The sequence below is a fragment of the Calypte anna genome, chromosome 2 (genome assembly GCF_003957555.1).
Source record: "Calypte anna isolate BGI_N300 chromosome 2, bCalAnn1_v1.p, whole genome shotgun sequence".
Lineage (NCBI taxonomy): Eukaryota > Metazoa > Chordata > Aves > Apodiformes > Trochilidae > Calypte > Calypte anna.
In genome coordinates this window covers 30,305,116-30,320,623 of record NC_044245.1, presented here as the reverse complement: position 1 = coordinate 30,320,623, position 15,508 = coordinate 30,305,116, and positions in this window count along the sequence as shown.

Genomic DNA, 15,508 nt, shown 5'->3' with positions numbered 1-15,508 from the left:
TAAGACTGAGTGCAACCAACAGCTCCATGGAAGTATTTGAGCAAATAGTTTTCTGGTAAAGGGGACAAGACAGTTTGGTGACATTATTATTACTATTATTCCTTCCTGTGATTTCTTACTTTTTATTTTCAAATGTGAACATTTGGCAGTTTTTCTTGCCTAAGGTCCCATAGCTTAGAAGCAGTGCAGTATGAACCACGGTGTCCATGGAGGGAGAGCTTTTCCTCTGTAATTCTCAGCTATGAGGAAAGTTTATCATCGAATGGCATAGATGAGCTGTGCTACAAATGTTGTCATGGATGCTCCATTATAAAACATATAATTACATGGACATAGGAAGGACAGTTTTGTAGTGACATTTGACATTAAAATATTTATTTCTTATTACTGATTGGCTTCCATGACTATGGAGGTCTATTGGTGAAATTAAAAATTTACTTATAACTCCCAGGTAAGTGGTGATGGATGAGAGGGGCTTAGTCCTCCTTGTCTTCTATGAACTTTGTAAATACAGAATGCACTCCCCACTCACAGGTGTTACTGTCAGGCTGCGTAGTTCCTCACTCAGTCTGCAGGCACCCTGCTATTACCAGTTCCTACTTGGTGGTAAGCTTGTCAACTCCTTTTTGATATTCACATAATTATCAACCAGATAACACCAGTTTCTGAAAATGACCAGTTCCATTTACATTTCATAATCTGTTGAAAGGAAAAATGTTTGTGACTGAGTAAGAGAAGGAAGAAGCTGTCAACCCTGTTTTGTGATTACTGCCCACAAATGTTCTCACATTTTGCTTTGAAAAAGTGTTCTGACAAAAATATTAGCACTAATAGTACAGTATGCATATGTTCTCAGGGTATAAATAGGGCAACTTTATCTCGTGAGATAGCTCAGGGCTCTATCCAACGACTTTAATAAGGTTTGAAGTTGCTCAACACCTCACAGCAGGCACTCAGCATGCAGGGAGAAGGTGACTTGCAAAACGAGTGATCATGTGAGGTACAAAGCACCATCAGCTCTTGTTCAAGCCAACTGGAGTCACAGAGCCTCAGTGCTTGCAGCATCAAGCCTCTCCTTCTCCAATGAATGTCAAAAAGCATTTCTCTTCTCACACTGTATCAGCATCCTCCAACAGATGCATCCTACAAACAGCAATCTGTATAAGCATCCTGCTTTCACACAAGAAGTGAAACTCATTTACCCCAGAGGAGGTGACTGCATTATCCTCAGATTTCTGTTCAGGCAGGAGATTGAAATACCTTGAGAGGGCAACTCTGCATACGAATGTAGGTGCCTAGAATTGGGCATGATGGATCTCACCCAATGTGTCTCCTGTCTCAGCCTGTACAAAATTTCCTTGTATTATATGAAGTCTTAAAAAAGAATTCTTATTAATCAAGATGACAGAAAAAAGGCCATCTCTTTTAGACAGACCACCAAGGAGAGACATGTATAAACTCTGGATTTGTAATTCATTTACCAATGCATATGCCATCACGGCAATACATTGTGTTCAAGACTATAAATTGGATATTTTTTCTAAAATTGCAGTGTTTTGCAGTCTTAGCACTACATGAAGTGGACAAAGACAATACTAATGGATGTGGTTTAGAAACATTAATAGGCTCCTGACAAATCTAAAGATGGCCAAAACTGTTTCAGGGGAAATTAAGAAATATGAATTAACAAGGGATGTCTTTTACATAGAAAAAAATCCCATTAATAATTAATCTATTTTAAATACTCCAAGCTAATGTTTTCTGTCCTCTATTGTGTTTTATTTGTTTCTTTTTGTTTGTTTGATACACTTACTATCTCTCAGCTAAGGAAATTCAGGAAATGTTGCTGTCAAGAAGCCACATCTAATTTTTTATCAGCCTTCTATTTTTTTTTGCACTTAACTGAATAACTGCAGAGGTCACTGATAATCACTGTACTGTGTGAGTGCCCAGTTTCTGAAAGCTTTCACACAATGTGTTGTACCCTGAACAGAAGAATGTAGTTGTTCACTGATTACCACCTATTCTGCAGGAGTAAAATATTACAGGTTTTGGAAACTTACTTGTGGTTTTGCACTAATTATTATTAAACATTTATGAAGTACAGCATAAAATCTTACATATTTAAGATGTATATATAAACTATACATAAACACACATAGATATGGTGCATCATATATATTATCCTGAACATATATCTTATATATATACATAATATTTATACATTATTATACATAATACAATTTTTGTATTTAAGCACACACATACAGATGTATTCCAAGTTACAGCTGAGAGCTGGAAAGTCTCTCTGTCTCTATGCAAAAAGTGGGAAATTTTATCTCAGCTTCCTGCAATCTTAAAGGAAATCAAGAATATAATTCAACTGTACATAAACTTTGAAACTCCTCATCTTCCACCAAGTTCAACAGACAAAGCTTTCTATATTTCTGTCTGTGTATCTAAGACAGAGGAACTATGCCCTAAATCTTTTCTGCATACAATTTAGCCACTAGAAAGTATTCAGGTCTTCTACAAAGAGTAATAAGATTGCAGTAGCAGTATTTTTTACAGAATTAATTTAGCACACATATTTATTTGTGTAAGTCTATTCGAATGAAACAAATGCTATGTATTTTGCTCTTGAGGAGTACAACCATGCAGCTTAAGTAATCAGTCAAATTAAAATTCTAGAAGATATTAAACTCTCCAGTAAGATTTCATATTAAGCAAGAATTTATTGATTGTTCCTATTTATTTATTTGTATTTGTGAAAAACCACTATGGACATTTTTTTGTGTGAGTGTTCAGCCTATAAATCACATAAGCTGTCAAAGCTATAGCTAAATATAATAATTATTATCTTACTTATTTGTCAACGGCATATATATGTAAGAGAAAATAAAAGTACTCCTGTCCTCAGTTTTTCCCTCCACACCTTCCTAAATTAAGTCTGGCTTTGTTGACTGGGATACAAGGAAAGACAATTGTCTACTCTCAAGCAAGCCATATTTTGGCTTGTAGAAAAAGCCTTACAAAGCTATTTGCACATTTGTTTTATGGTTGTTTTAATTTTATGTTCTGATTATATGACATCATTAAAATTTTAGAATATACAGACAGTTCTCAGCATAATAGAAGAATCTATGAGGCAGCTACTTCATGATGATGACTCAAACCCATTTTCAGAGGTGGTGTTTTGAATTGCTGTACTGATTCAGTGAGAACCAAATATTTGATAATCTTGAATTAAAAGGGTTTTTTCAGTATTGTATCTCGTGAAAGTAGTCATGCTCTTATATTTCTGTCTCTATGCCCATACCCATGGCTGATGTCTGGCAGGCCCTAGCGCAAAGCTGAATAGTTGTCAGCACTGCTGAAACAGGATGATGAAGCATTGTTCCTTGTTGGATGATAAAGAATGGGAAATCCTTATGATCAGTCCATGGAAAAATAGTTTCCTTTAGAACACCACTAGAACCCCAGTGCCAATAAAACTGTTTGAATGAGGATTATTTTGGTCTATACACTGGGATTCTAAAAGAAGAAAAGTTTTGTTGTTTGTTTTTTTACTTTTGTTTGGGTGGGGGTTTTTTTGTTTGTTTTGGGTTTTTTGGCTTTTTTTTTTTTGGGGTGGGGAGGTTTTTTGGGTGTTGTTTTTTGGCTTTTTTTGTGGAGGGGGTTGGGGTGTTAAGCTATGGTGGCTACCTCTGATTATCAACCAGGTGATCAGTAATACTTACAGTAAGAACATCCAGAATATGTCATGTGTCATGTCTGCTTATGACTCCTCAGTGACTGAACAGAACAGTTCAAAGATGGTTATCTTTGGCAACCATGAGATCCAGTGTGTTTGCTTTATTCTGTTGTTCTCTCTAAAACCAGACTTTCTAAATATATTTTTTTTCACTGTTATTTAGAGCAGTTGTCATATTTTCAGTGAGGTTATGTAGCTTCATGTCTGCCTGTCCCATGACACAGGTTAGGAACATGTGTTAAATTTTCACCTCAATCCTGAAGAAAACAAGCAACAGGATTTGACTGCATACTGGAAATGAGTATCTTACCACCTTCCTGTGGATTTTGGGGCCAGTGATGTAGAAGCAGATTATTATCAATGACAGATAGTTCTTAACCAAGAAGCTGAAATACAAAGGAACCTCCAAATCCAACTTGTGGGCAGCTGAAGGGGGAAGAGTTTCACAGTCATTTCTTCAATAGTGCTAGTCCTGTGCTTTACATTAAACCCTTTCAAAGTACAGGCACATAGGTTAAGCACCCAAACCTATAGTTACATCCTGACTTCAGTGAAATTCAGCAGCTTCAAATCAATTCTATTTTTTTTTTTTTTTTGCTCTGGTTTCACAATGCAGTTCATTAAGGGCTTGAAGAGAGAAGATGAAACTGCCAGAGATATGATTCCTTGTGCTACTGATTCTTCACCTTCCAGATTTCTTTTCCTAATGGAAGGCACTTTCCAGATACATGGGGCCAGGGTCTCCCTGGGTCTACAGTGACTCCCACAGGGGTGAAATAGAGTGAAATAGGGTCCTGGCTAGGCTGTCATGAGCCCCAAGAGAAGGCAGGCAGGGCAAGGAAGTCTGGGCGGTGCCTCTAGTGCCTTAAAAATATAACAGAGCTTCCAGATACCTATCTGCATCTTCACTTACTTGAGTGCTGACTTCTAGGAGCTTGAACCCACAGACGCTACATTTCTTCTCATTGAAAAGTACTGTTTTGATCCAGATGGCCTCTGTCACCACCGTGACACTAAGAGCAGAAATGGTGACAGAGTGGCGTGGTAGCCTGTCCCCAGCATCAAAGGCAGTGCCATTTTCTAGGACACATAGGAATGTAGATATGTAATCTAATGCAAGGATCTGGACGTCAGGAATTTGAATGGGTATAGTTCAGAAATACCTGTGTCCCTGAGCACTGAAAGATCTGTTTGCCCTGAAGGAAAACTATTTATTGAAAGGACCTTTCAAGTGCTCTATCTAAACTTGGATGCTTTGCTACTGCATTTTATTTTTTCTCAGAATAAATGTCAATGGCTCCCTTACAAATATTATCTGAGAAAATGTTACTTATTTTATTCTTATTTATTTCTTTTTTCCTGTAATTACAAATATGCAAATACAAATATGAGAACAAGTCTGAAAAAACCACAAAGAATTATAATCCTAAACATTAATTTTCCATTAAAAAGAGCTGAAATTGTTTGTGCTTCTAATTTTTGATAGGTGCCATCAGAATTAGTACCTAAAACTATAAAATCAGCTGGTGTCCTACTATAACAAACCAATAGCCTGAAGATTACTTCTGAAGTAGCTAATCCTAGTTTTATTCTGAATGCATACATACAAATATGACATTTTCTTACAGTTAAAAATGCTAAAATATACTCCTCAAATCAACAAACATTTTGTTAGGTTTTAGTACCAACAAGGTTTCATTGGCTACATGACTAAGAAGGAGAGACTGTTATGTAGAATTTATTCACACATAGTAAATCATCCTCTAAAGTCAAGAAGAGACATAAAAACACAGCCCAGTGAAGAAATGAACAAATAATAAAAAACTATTGATATGTTACATTGTAGTAGTTTATAAGCAAATTAATTATGTGTACCTGAGATCCTGTAATCTTTTACCTCATAAGACTTTTTCATGCAAGTTAACAGAAAGGAATATACCTTATATATATATAGGGCAATATGTAGCCCTAAACATGAAAAGCTCTAAGATGCAAGATGCTGCTCCCTGTTCTCAAAACACTATTTGAATGCAATATAAATGAACCAAATAAGTCAATTGTTTTCTCAAATGAGGCAATAAATGCTGATTTCTTGAAGCATAGAAACAGCACATTTATTTTCACATTTGTGAAATAGCAAGCATTTATATGGATGCTTGTCATTAGGGCTAAGTGAATGGTCTGTAACCAGACAGAAACAGGAGAGCTACCCATTCAGAATTCAAGGGCTTACGCTGTATTACTCAAGACAGGATTTCACAAAGATTTCTGAATATTTCATGATCTTTAAGAATTAACACAAGTTCATCTATCTGCTAGTTATATAACATTGTCACAAAAATAGAAAGTACCAAAACTTCAGCTCTGGAAAAAGTATAGCTGCTCACAGTGTTCCTGCTTATGGGTTCGATCCTCCAACGCAAGAAGCACTTTGGTCCCAGTCCAGCACACTACTTGAATATCTGCTTAACACCATGCACGTGAATAATTCTGTTATGCTAAACTGCTACTATACCTAATTAGAACAGTCACAGGGTCCTGATATCATAGATGAGATGTCGTCTTCACTATCTTTTTGAAATGTTAGCATTACACTTACCTAATTAACTGGGGGTTTATACAACACCATTCATAAAAGTTTGTCTCTAATGTGCTATATTGAAATGAGAGGACTACAAAATTGGTGAAGAGCTTTTTTCCCCTCTTACCAGTCTCTTCCAGGAGGAAATGCTTCTGAGAGCTTGAAGGGATTATTAGAATTTGGAGCAGGGGCTAAAGGAGTTGTAACCCTTCCCCTCAGCTAGTGACAGACAATGTATGCTGGACATCAGCTGACTGGGAGATGTTTCCTCTCCCTTCCCCAAGTCTTTATTGAGAAAGCTTGTCACTATCCGTGATGGTTAGCAGACTGAGGCTGTTGCAGTCCAAAAGGCTTATGCTGCAATATGCTATTAAGGCTTCTCCAGCATTCTCACCCTCAGAGCTTTCAAAAAAGCTCAGACCCAGCCAGGACTCTTGCCCCATGGCAGTATGATTCCTCTTCTTCCCATTGAAATATATGTCTGGTTTGGCTTTTAAGGACACACAAGCTGTTTACCATCACATGAATTGCTCCTTGTGATGCACATTATTACTAATACTTCATCAATATTTTATACATCTCACATGATGAGTGTGGGCTCGTGCTTTATCCCATTTTCTGTGTGCATTATGAAGCTGCTCCCTTCAACCACCATTCTTGCAGTCTCTGTTATTTGATTTCTTTCTCTCTATCCATCTATGTATAATATGACACATTTCCTACTCTAATCTCAGTATGAAAACACCAAGAGCTTTCAAAATTTCATACATCTCCAGAGCACCATAGGTTACTTTTTACCTTAAACAATGTTCAGATGGCTGTCACAAAGAAAGTTAAAGTGAAATGTCAAAAGCTGTAAGGATGAAAAGCTGCACATGGTAGATACAAAATTCAGTGCACGGTAACTCCCTCTTAATAAACAAGCAAAGATCTATTGGAAGGAAAATTTCCCTGCATTTGAAATTTAACTGCCAACCATCCACATCCTACACATAACTGTCAGAAAGGATGTCTAAATCTGTCCTCATTTATAACATGTGTTGTGACAAGATTTGACAGTCTCTGAAAGAGCTATAATTGCCACCTAAACATCCAGCATTTTGTCAACTGCGATCATGTTTAGGGAAAGCATTTATTTCACTTTAAAAAAAATAGCATTTTTTCTTCTGAATGAGATGACAGATTTTTTTTTCTTTTCTCATTAGAGGTTGCAAGCCAGACTTAAGGAATTTTTTTTGTTCCTTTTTTCTTTTCAGTATTTTTCCAGTGACAGAAGTTGGAACTTTACAGATTAAAAGAAGAATTATTACCTCAAGGAAACTAATAACAATTTAACAGAAATCATAAGGATGACGACCAGGCTACTGACACTACTGAAAACTTCTAAATGTCAAGAAGGTTTTGATAGGAACTCTGCTGAATATCACAACAGGAACCAAGCTGAAAAAGGGGGAAAATTATTCCGGCATTCGTCATGTTTTACTCTGAATAAACATTATGCAGTGTTAGACTGGTGCATATTGTCATCCTAATACAACCAAAAATGTTGCTGCACGATGGAGAAGTTGCTGGTTTGCTCCCATTCCATGATGGGAGCCCAGTTGGCATGAAAGCAGAAAGAACATTTTGGGTAAGGGAAATCTAACCTATCTCTTGGGCATTAACAGTTTATATAGTTGAGACTGCAGCTAAAGCATAACCTATTAACTCCCCTGATGGTACACAAACTCTTACCAAGCCTAAAAGTTTATGTCTTAATTGCTTTCCTGAAGTACTAAGCACTAAAAGTCACTGCTACCAGAGCAAATACTCCCCAGCAGTATTGCTTTAATTCACACTGGCAGCATTAATGCTTCTGTGTTTATTTACCAAAAGCCATCCAGCAATCAGATTTTGTTCACAGGAATGTTCACAATATTAAACAATAATCTGCTCTTTGGAGAGCGATGGTGTTAGAACAGATACTTTTTCTTATGTGATGGATGCAGCAGGAACACAGAAGTAGGACTGCATGCAAAGCAGACCCATCTCCAGATCTCCTCCTGCTTGCCTGACCTGCTTTTGGGCAGGGGTCAAGGGAAGCTGAAGGAGAAAATATGAGAAATATAGGATCAGTGTAAATGCTGACATTGTGATCAGCTCTAGTAGCTCTAAGCAGCTGCAAGTGCCTTTGAAACTGAAGGATGTCTCAGGTTTTGCCAGCTACTAACACCTTCCAGAGAAACAATAGTTTCATTGTCTCTGTATTAATCTGCAGCTTTTAAACATTAGCATCCTGAATGACCTGGAAAAAATATTGTGGCAGAGAGAAGTTGGAAAAGAGAAATGACAGCATAATAGGAGTGAATGGAAGTACTCTCTGCAGGAGTGAGTGTAAGAAAAAAAGAAAAAAAAACAAAAGGCAGAACACATGCAGAAACCTTGGCAAGGGGAAAAAAAACAATACTGGACTAGGATTCTGGGAGAAAGGACAGAAGTTCTTGACAGGGAAAGGGACAGAAAAAAACCCACAAGAAGTCTGATAAATGCAATGCTCAACACCTTCAGCAACTGCAGAGTGCATGGCAGAATCCCTTTGAATACAGGTTTCAAAAACTTATGGTCATAAATACTATTAATGAGTACCTACAAAGAAAACTGATAGTCAAAAAGCAAGATATTTTACAAATTCTGACTATGTTGCCTTTCTTTTGAAGCAAAGCAAAGCAAGTTCTGCTATTCAGTGGTAAACAATGAACAATTTAAAAATTTGACTGAAGTTTACCTTTCTAATAAATTGTAACACCCATGCAGTATAGTAGTTAAACAAAGCACTGCTTTTTCCTAATGTCTTTTAGTTTTTATGATTCCTTGTATATATCTACTAATGCAAGCAGAATCTCAGCCTGCAGTAGGACTAAATAAGGAGGTGACAGCAAGCAGGAATTTTAGGAAAGTTCCTTTTGAGAGCATTCACTGATATGATTCAGTTAAGGTATGCAATTAATATTAAACTGCAGATCATACTTCCAAACCCTTCCAGATGCTAATTTAGTATTTTCCTTAGGATAACTGTGTCTGGTTAGCTAGGCAGGGAGAAAGATGAACTGTTTGATATGTGAACCTCTGCAGCCAGGTCATGGAGCCCAATTTTAGGAGAAATGGTGCCTATCCTTAAATATCATCCTAACTATCACCCTAACTAGAGCTAAATAAAGGGGACTGAACTTGAACGAGAGCTTCCATCCAAATTTTAAGTATGAAAATATGAAAACTGTAAAAGAAACTTGAAAAAAAATACAGCTAAAATTCTTTTTCCTACTCCAGGAGAGTTTTAAGGGCTACAACCATTGATAACAGAGGGCAGCTGTGCTAATGTTTACGTGCTTATTACTCAAATGTAAGGGTCTTTAGTAAGCAGTATTTGCGTTTAGCTTTTGAGATCAGAAATATGTTATGCCATTTCTTCTAAGTGCCCTTTCTGTCTGAATACTGAAAAGCAAGCAGTTGCTTGTAAAAATAAGACTAAAATAGCTATTTTGACACTTAAATGGATGGAGCTGTGCAACTCTGAATGCTAATCAGCTGCAGGTAAAGAATGTTTCCTCTTGTGGGAGTTGGCTAAATGTGCCAGCTCCAGCTAAAAATAACCAGCTGACCTGCCCTCATCACAATAACATTGTGGAACTTGTTTCTCCTTGCATGATTGAAGAGCGGGTGATACAGCCACATATTTTAAGAGAGAAAGAGGTTATTTTGCTCATCTAGGATCTAGCTTAATGCTAGAATACTGTGATTTATGTATCTGATGCCAGAAATTTTCTATGTGAATTTGTACATAAAGATCATTTAAACATAAGAGTCAATTCCGGAATTCTCCAGTTGTTTGTTGTAACAAAACACCTCTGTATTATCTGTCTGTAGCATTCTCTTGTGTTGCTATGATACAAAGATGCAAACTTTAAGTGCAATGGTGCCAGCATGCTAATTGGAGCAGCACAGAGGGCCTGGCATCAGCTACCTGTTAGGAGGTCCATGGGAAGATCTGGTTTCCTGCTTGTCAGAGGCCACAGTGAAACATTCTTTGCGGTAAAGCTTCTTCCCAGGAGATAAAAAAGCTGCTGCTGGATGGAAAGGGAGAGAGAGATCCTTCTTCTCTAATCCCCATGAACATGCTGCAGAGGAGCAAAAGAACTGGGAAATACACAGAAAAGCCTACAGTGACATTTTCAGACTCAGAATGGGCCAGTAATGGAATAACAAGTAAGAAATTGCATCTGAACTGGAACAAGTTTATCTGAAATGTCTAAGTTTCTTAAATATGTTTGCCCCACATTTGTGCCCTCATTACAGGATGAGTTGTTTGATAACAGTTTCACCATCTGTTTACCCATTCAACTACAGGGAATGCAGCTGTGGTTTTTTAACTGTTAAGTACAATGAGGATGGTACTTTGTGTCTATAAAAAAATACCTATACAACTACACTGGCAACAAATGTGTTTTGAGTTCTATTTGCAGTTATCTCTAAAGTGAAACTATTTTTTTGAAAAACAGAGTAATGAATAGCAAAGTTCAGTTCATCCTTATCACAGGTTCAGATTTTCATGTGAAATATGATAAACTGGAAGTGAAAATTTGGTATCATGTGTCAACAATATTAAGTGGTGTTCAGTTTATTTTCTGTAAAATGCTATGGGTGCTGGATTTTAGAAAGTAACATATGTAACATAGAAAAATAGATCAGCTGTTCCTTGTCATCCTTGAGAGAGCTTTTGCTTTAGTGTTTCTCTGAAACCCCTAAAGATGACAATTACAAAACCTCCCATGGCATCCATTCTAGTACTCAGTAATCCTTACCCCAAGAGTGAACTTTTCTAATTTAAACTTTCCTCTGCTACTTTGCAAAAGGGCTGAGGCAGTTCAGTGACTCAGTGTCATCTACAAGAGGGACTCTTCCTTATACCTAGCAAAAAAACCTTAAAGGCACTATCTGACAACATAGCATCCATGGTGAGCTTCTGGGAACTAGGAGTGAACACTGTGCAGACCCTCATCTTAGAAAGCATTTTCCCTACCATTTAGTTCCTTTCAGCTTTTATATACTGTCTGCCTTTTTATATACCATTTATATACTGTCTGCCTTTGATAAGACAGAGCACAATTATTTTAGTGATGGCAACATAACCCACCCACCATATTACATGAAAATACAAATACAAAGAGCTGTTGCTAAAACAATGTAAAAATTTACATCTCTAGCTTCTGCCTCTCTCTGTTTCTCTGTGTATAGAATGAAGGCTCTCAGTTTCCACTTTGGAGAATGTTTTGGATTCACTCAGGCTCCCATATCAATGCCCCGAAACATTCTCTTTGAGGTATTTAATATCCCATGTATTAAATACAATTAAAAATACTAATTATAGATAGATCTATTTAAGCCTGTCATCTTCAGGGTATTCTTTGCTGAAGAATGAGCATGACTTGTTTGGATCCTCTGTGATGAAGACAGTGAGAAAGAGTTTGGCTTTGTCTTGTCCAGGAACAATTTGAAGAGAAGCTCTTTCCCCTCTCCCCAGTTACACATTCATGTGAACGCCCTCTCCCACAGTTTAAGCTTCAGGGCTCTTGTACAACCACCAGTGTGCATGGGGAATAATTGACTTTCTTACTCTTTACAATACTCTTTTGTATGTTTGTCTACTTGATGTCACTGTATGAGCTTGTAGATCACAAAGATTTCTGAACGTTTCCTACTTCTGTGTGGGTTTTAGCACCAATTAGACATTTTCCCCCATAAAAGAGTCTAAGCCATTCAGTTTAATTAAAAATCATATGCCCCCAAATCAACTATCTTGTACAGAGTAACTGTCAAGTCTTCAAATACAAATGCCATGTAAATATAAACCTTCATCTTTTCTAGAATTTTACTTGCTTCACATAAAACTAACCGAAACTTTTGATTAAATATAACATACTGTCTTTGGCCTGAAATGTCTCATTTTCCAAGAATGTTTCTGCTCTCTCTTTTACAGACTGAGATTATATAAAGTCACTGGCATTTTAATTTTAAAACTAAAAAAGGAAAAGTATGATCCTGGCTCCTCAGTGGTCATGCCCTATATGCTTTGATCCATTCAGATCCTATAGCAGTATTTTTAAGCTGTAAACAAGTAACCTGAAAGGATAATTAGTCATGCAATACAGCACTGCTCTTCCATAGTTTATTTTGATCAGTCATATTAATCACTGCAGAGCAGATGTATTAAGGATGACCCAAGGTGAAAGTAAAGGGTATATAATAATGAACTGGAGCAGTAGCTGATAACCTGGAGAACTTTCTGTTTTATGCTTCTGAGAGTTCCTGTTGTTGGTTTCAGACTTGAGTGAAGTTGACTCTGTTTTCCTTTTAATCAGTTGGTCTCTGATCATGGGGATGTTTACTTTGCATTAATTTTATCTGCCTTTGGAGGTATTGTAACTGTGATAAGAGCCAATTAGTTTTGCACCATCAAGAAGGACAATGAATTGTGACTTGGCAAAATAAAGATAAAATTAACCATTTGCCTAAATGGTGCTGTTCATTGCTGTTTTCTCATAAGGTTTTTTCTGCAATGTTCAGCTCCATGAACAGAATAGCTCAGGATATGCAAGTTTACGTAAAGTAAAACATGTTCTGAAATGAACACTACACTAATGTAGCAACACTGTCCAGTAATTCAATGCTTATTTTCCACAAGTCATTAGATGTGGCTAAAGATTGTATTTCACACACATGAATAAGTGATGCAGTGAGAAGTAAGTTAGCAGTTCAGCTTTTTAAATAAGTATTAAAAGGAGTTGGGTAACAGGGTGCTTTTTCCACATTAATATAACAACACTATGGTTTTAAAAATATTATTGCAAGTCTTATTCCAGTCTTTTCCCTTACTTTTGAAGTAAGTCAAATTGCTTTCTGAAGTGAAACAAACTCAAGTCATTGGACAGAAAATTTTACAAATTTTTTTTAATGATAATAACACCATGAAGGAATCTAACACAACAGTAGCTTTACAGAAATATAACTATTGGTGTGATACAGGTAACCTGTTATTCATATTCATAGTTAAGGACTATGCATTTTACAGGTTATTTTAGATTACCTAATAGGTTAATGAAATTACTATCTTCTTTTTTTTTATTTCCACTTTTTTTTTTAACAGAGAAGACAATTAAAAGGGTGATTATTCCATATGTAATTAAAAACAGTAAAGACTAATTAATAAGAATATTAAGGTTTCTGTCTGTGTTCAGTTAGATGTAAATGCTGAAATTAAAAAGTTAAAAATCCTTAGGACATAATCTCAAAGTTTTTAACAAGTGCATTTAGAAATACCTCTAGGATAGAGTAATTACTAGAATATGGGGAAAAAGATATCTGTAACTCTTACGTTTTTAAAAAATTATGAAAAAGGACTGATAAACTCCAGAGCTGTTAAATTAATCTCACTGTTCAGAATAATTATGACTTAAAGCAAAGAAGCAGGTCTTTAAGACCCAGAACTGTATCTAAAATAAATAACTAAATAAATAAATAAATAAGTACATTTTGACAACAGGTTTGTACAACAAAAATATATTTTTGGCCCTGACTTTGCTCTTATAGGAAAATGGTTCCTACATCATGGTGCAATGAGGTCACCACAGTGTCCAGCATACATTTATAGGGAACCTTTATGTTTCCCCTTGTAAGGGAAACATGATCCCATGATGAAACTGCCAAAAGCTGATGCAAACATTTCGGGTAAAATACCTAAAAATGTATTTTCACCGGTTCACTGGCAAGATGAAGGGATGTAGCTGATACAAAGGTGGTCTCTCTCATGCTATAACCTATGTCTTTCCCATCTCGGAGGGTGGAACTGAGAGTAGTTATTATATCTGAGGTTAGGACAAACCTAGAAGGAACCATAAAATATACTGGAGGACAAGGGCAGAACTCAAAATTATGTTGAGAAATAAGTAGGGAAACTTAGGGGAAAAAAGAAAAAAAACCACAAAACATTACAAAAGTGAAAATAAATAAGCTAACATAGAAATATATGCTATTAGAAGGTGAGCATGAGTTAGCAATTTCATGCTGCTATGAAAAAGCCAAACATCACACTGGAATCAATTAACAGCAATAGAGACTGTAGGAGACTTGGCATAATATTCCTGCTCTGCTCAGACAGATTGATTAAATCACATCTCAAGGTTGTCTCTATTCCTCTTTTTAACACTGCCAGGTGCACTGTTAAAATATTTTCTCTACTTCAGCAAAATAGCTTTCCTTTAAAACTCTGAGATGTCAATTTAAGGCTGAAATTTTCAGAAAGGTCTAAGTACCCAACCACTAAAGAATTCAAAAAATTTGGGTGCTGTTGATTAATGAGCAATTTTTGAAATGCTTGAGAACCTAGTGGACATATAATTCCAGAAAATTAAAATTAAAAAAGGAAAAAAAAAAAAAAAAAAAAAAAAAAAGAAAAAAAATTAATTCTTAAAAGTGTTAATAATTAACATATGAATTAGCTCTGGCATTTTTTCTTAATTAACCTCTGTTTATTATGTATTCCTGTTGCCCAATTCACAGCCCAGACTTTTCTCTTCTGGAAATCCACTTTTGCTTTTCTGTAAGCATAACAACAGCTACATTTTTATCTGACATGCAATGGATAGCCTAATGCTAAGAGCAGAGATCAGGACAGAAGATAACTGTTTCTTAGCATAGTGTTTCTATCCTGAAGTTTAGAACCAGAGAGAAGAGAAAGCTGTCTCAACCTATACACTTCAGTAGTTCTTTTAGAATACAGACTAAATTTTCTGTATTTCATTCAGAGCCATGAAAAAGGAGTCTGCTCAAAGAATGAGACTTCTTATCAGCACATCTGGAAATCAATCCAAGGCTATGCATCTCTGGAGGAAGTCTGGAGCATGGGAAAAGGTACAGTGGTAGCTATAGTAAATATGCTAAGTATCTGGGGAGAAAGAGGGAGATTTGAGCTAAGTTTACCTTACTGACTATTTATTTCTGGGTATTGATGAGAAGTTCCTAGCGTGTACTTATATAGTAATGTGAAGTCAGGGAGTTCCCATGTTAACAGAATATAAGATGTATGAGAAAAGCAAGGCAGTTTAAATCATACAAGTGTATAAAAATAGCCACACAAGTTA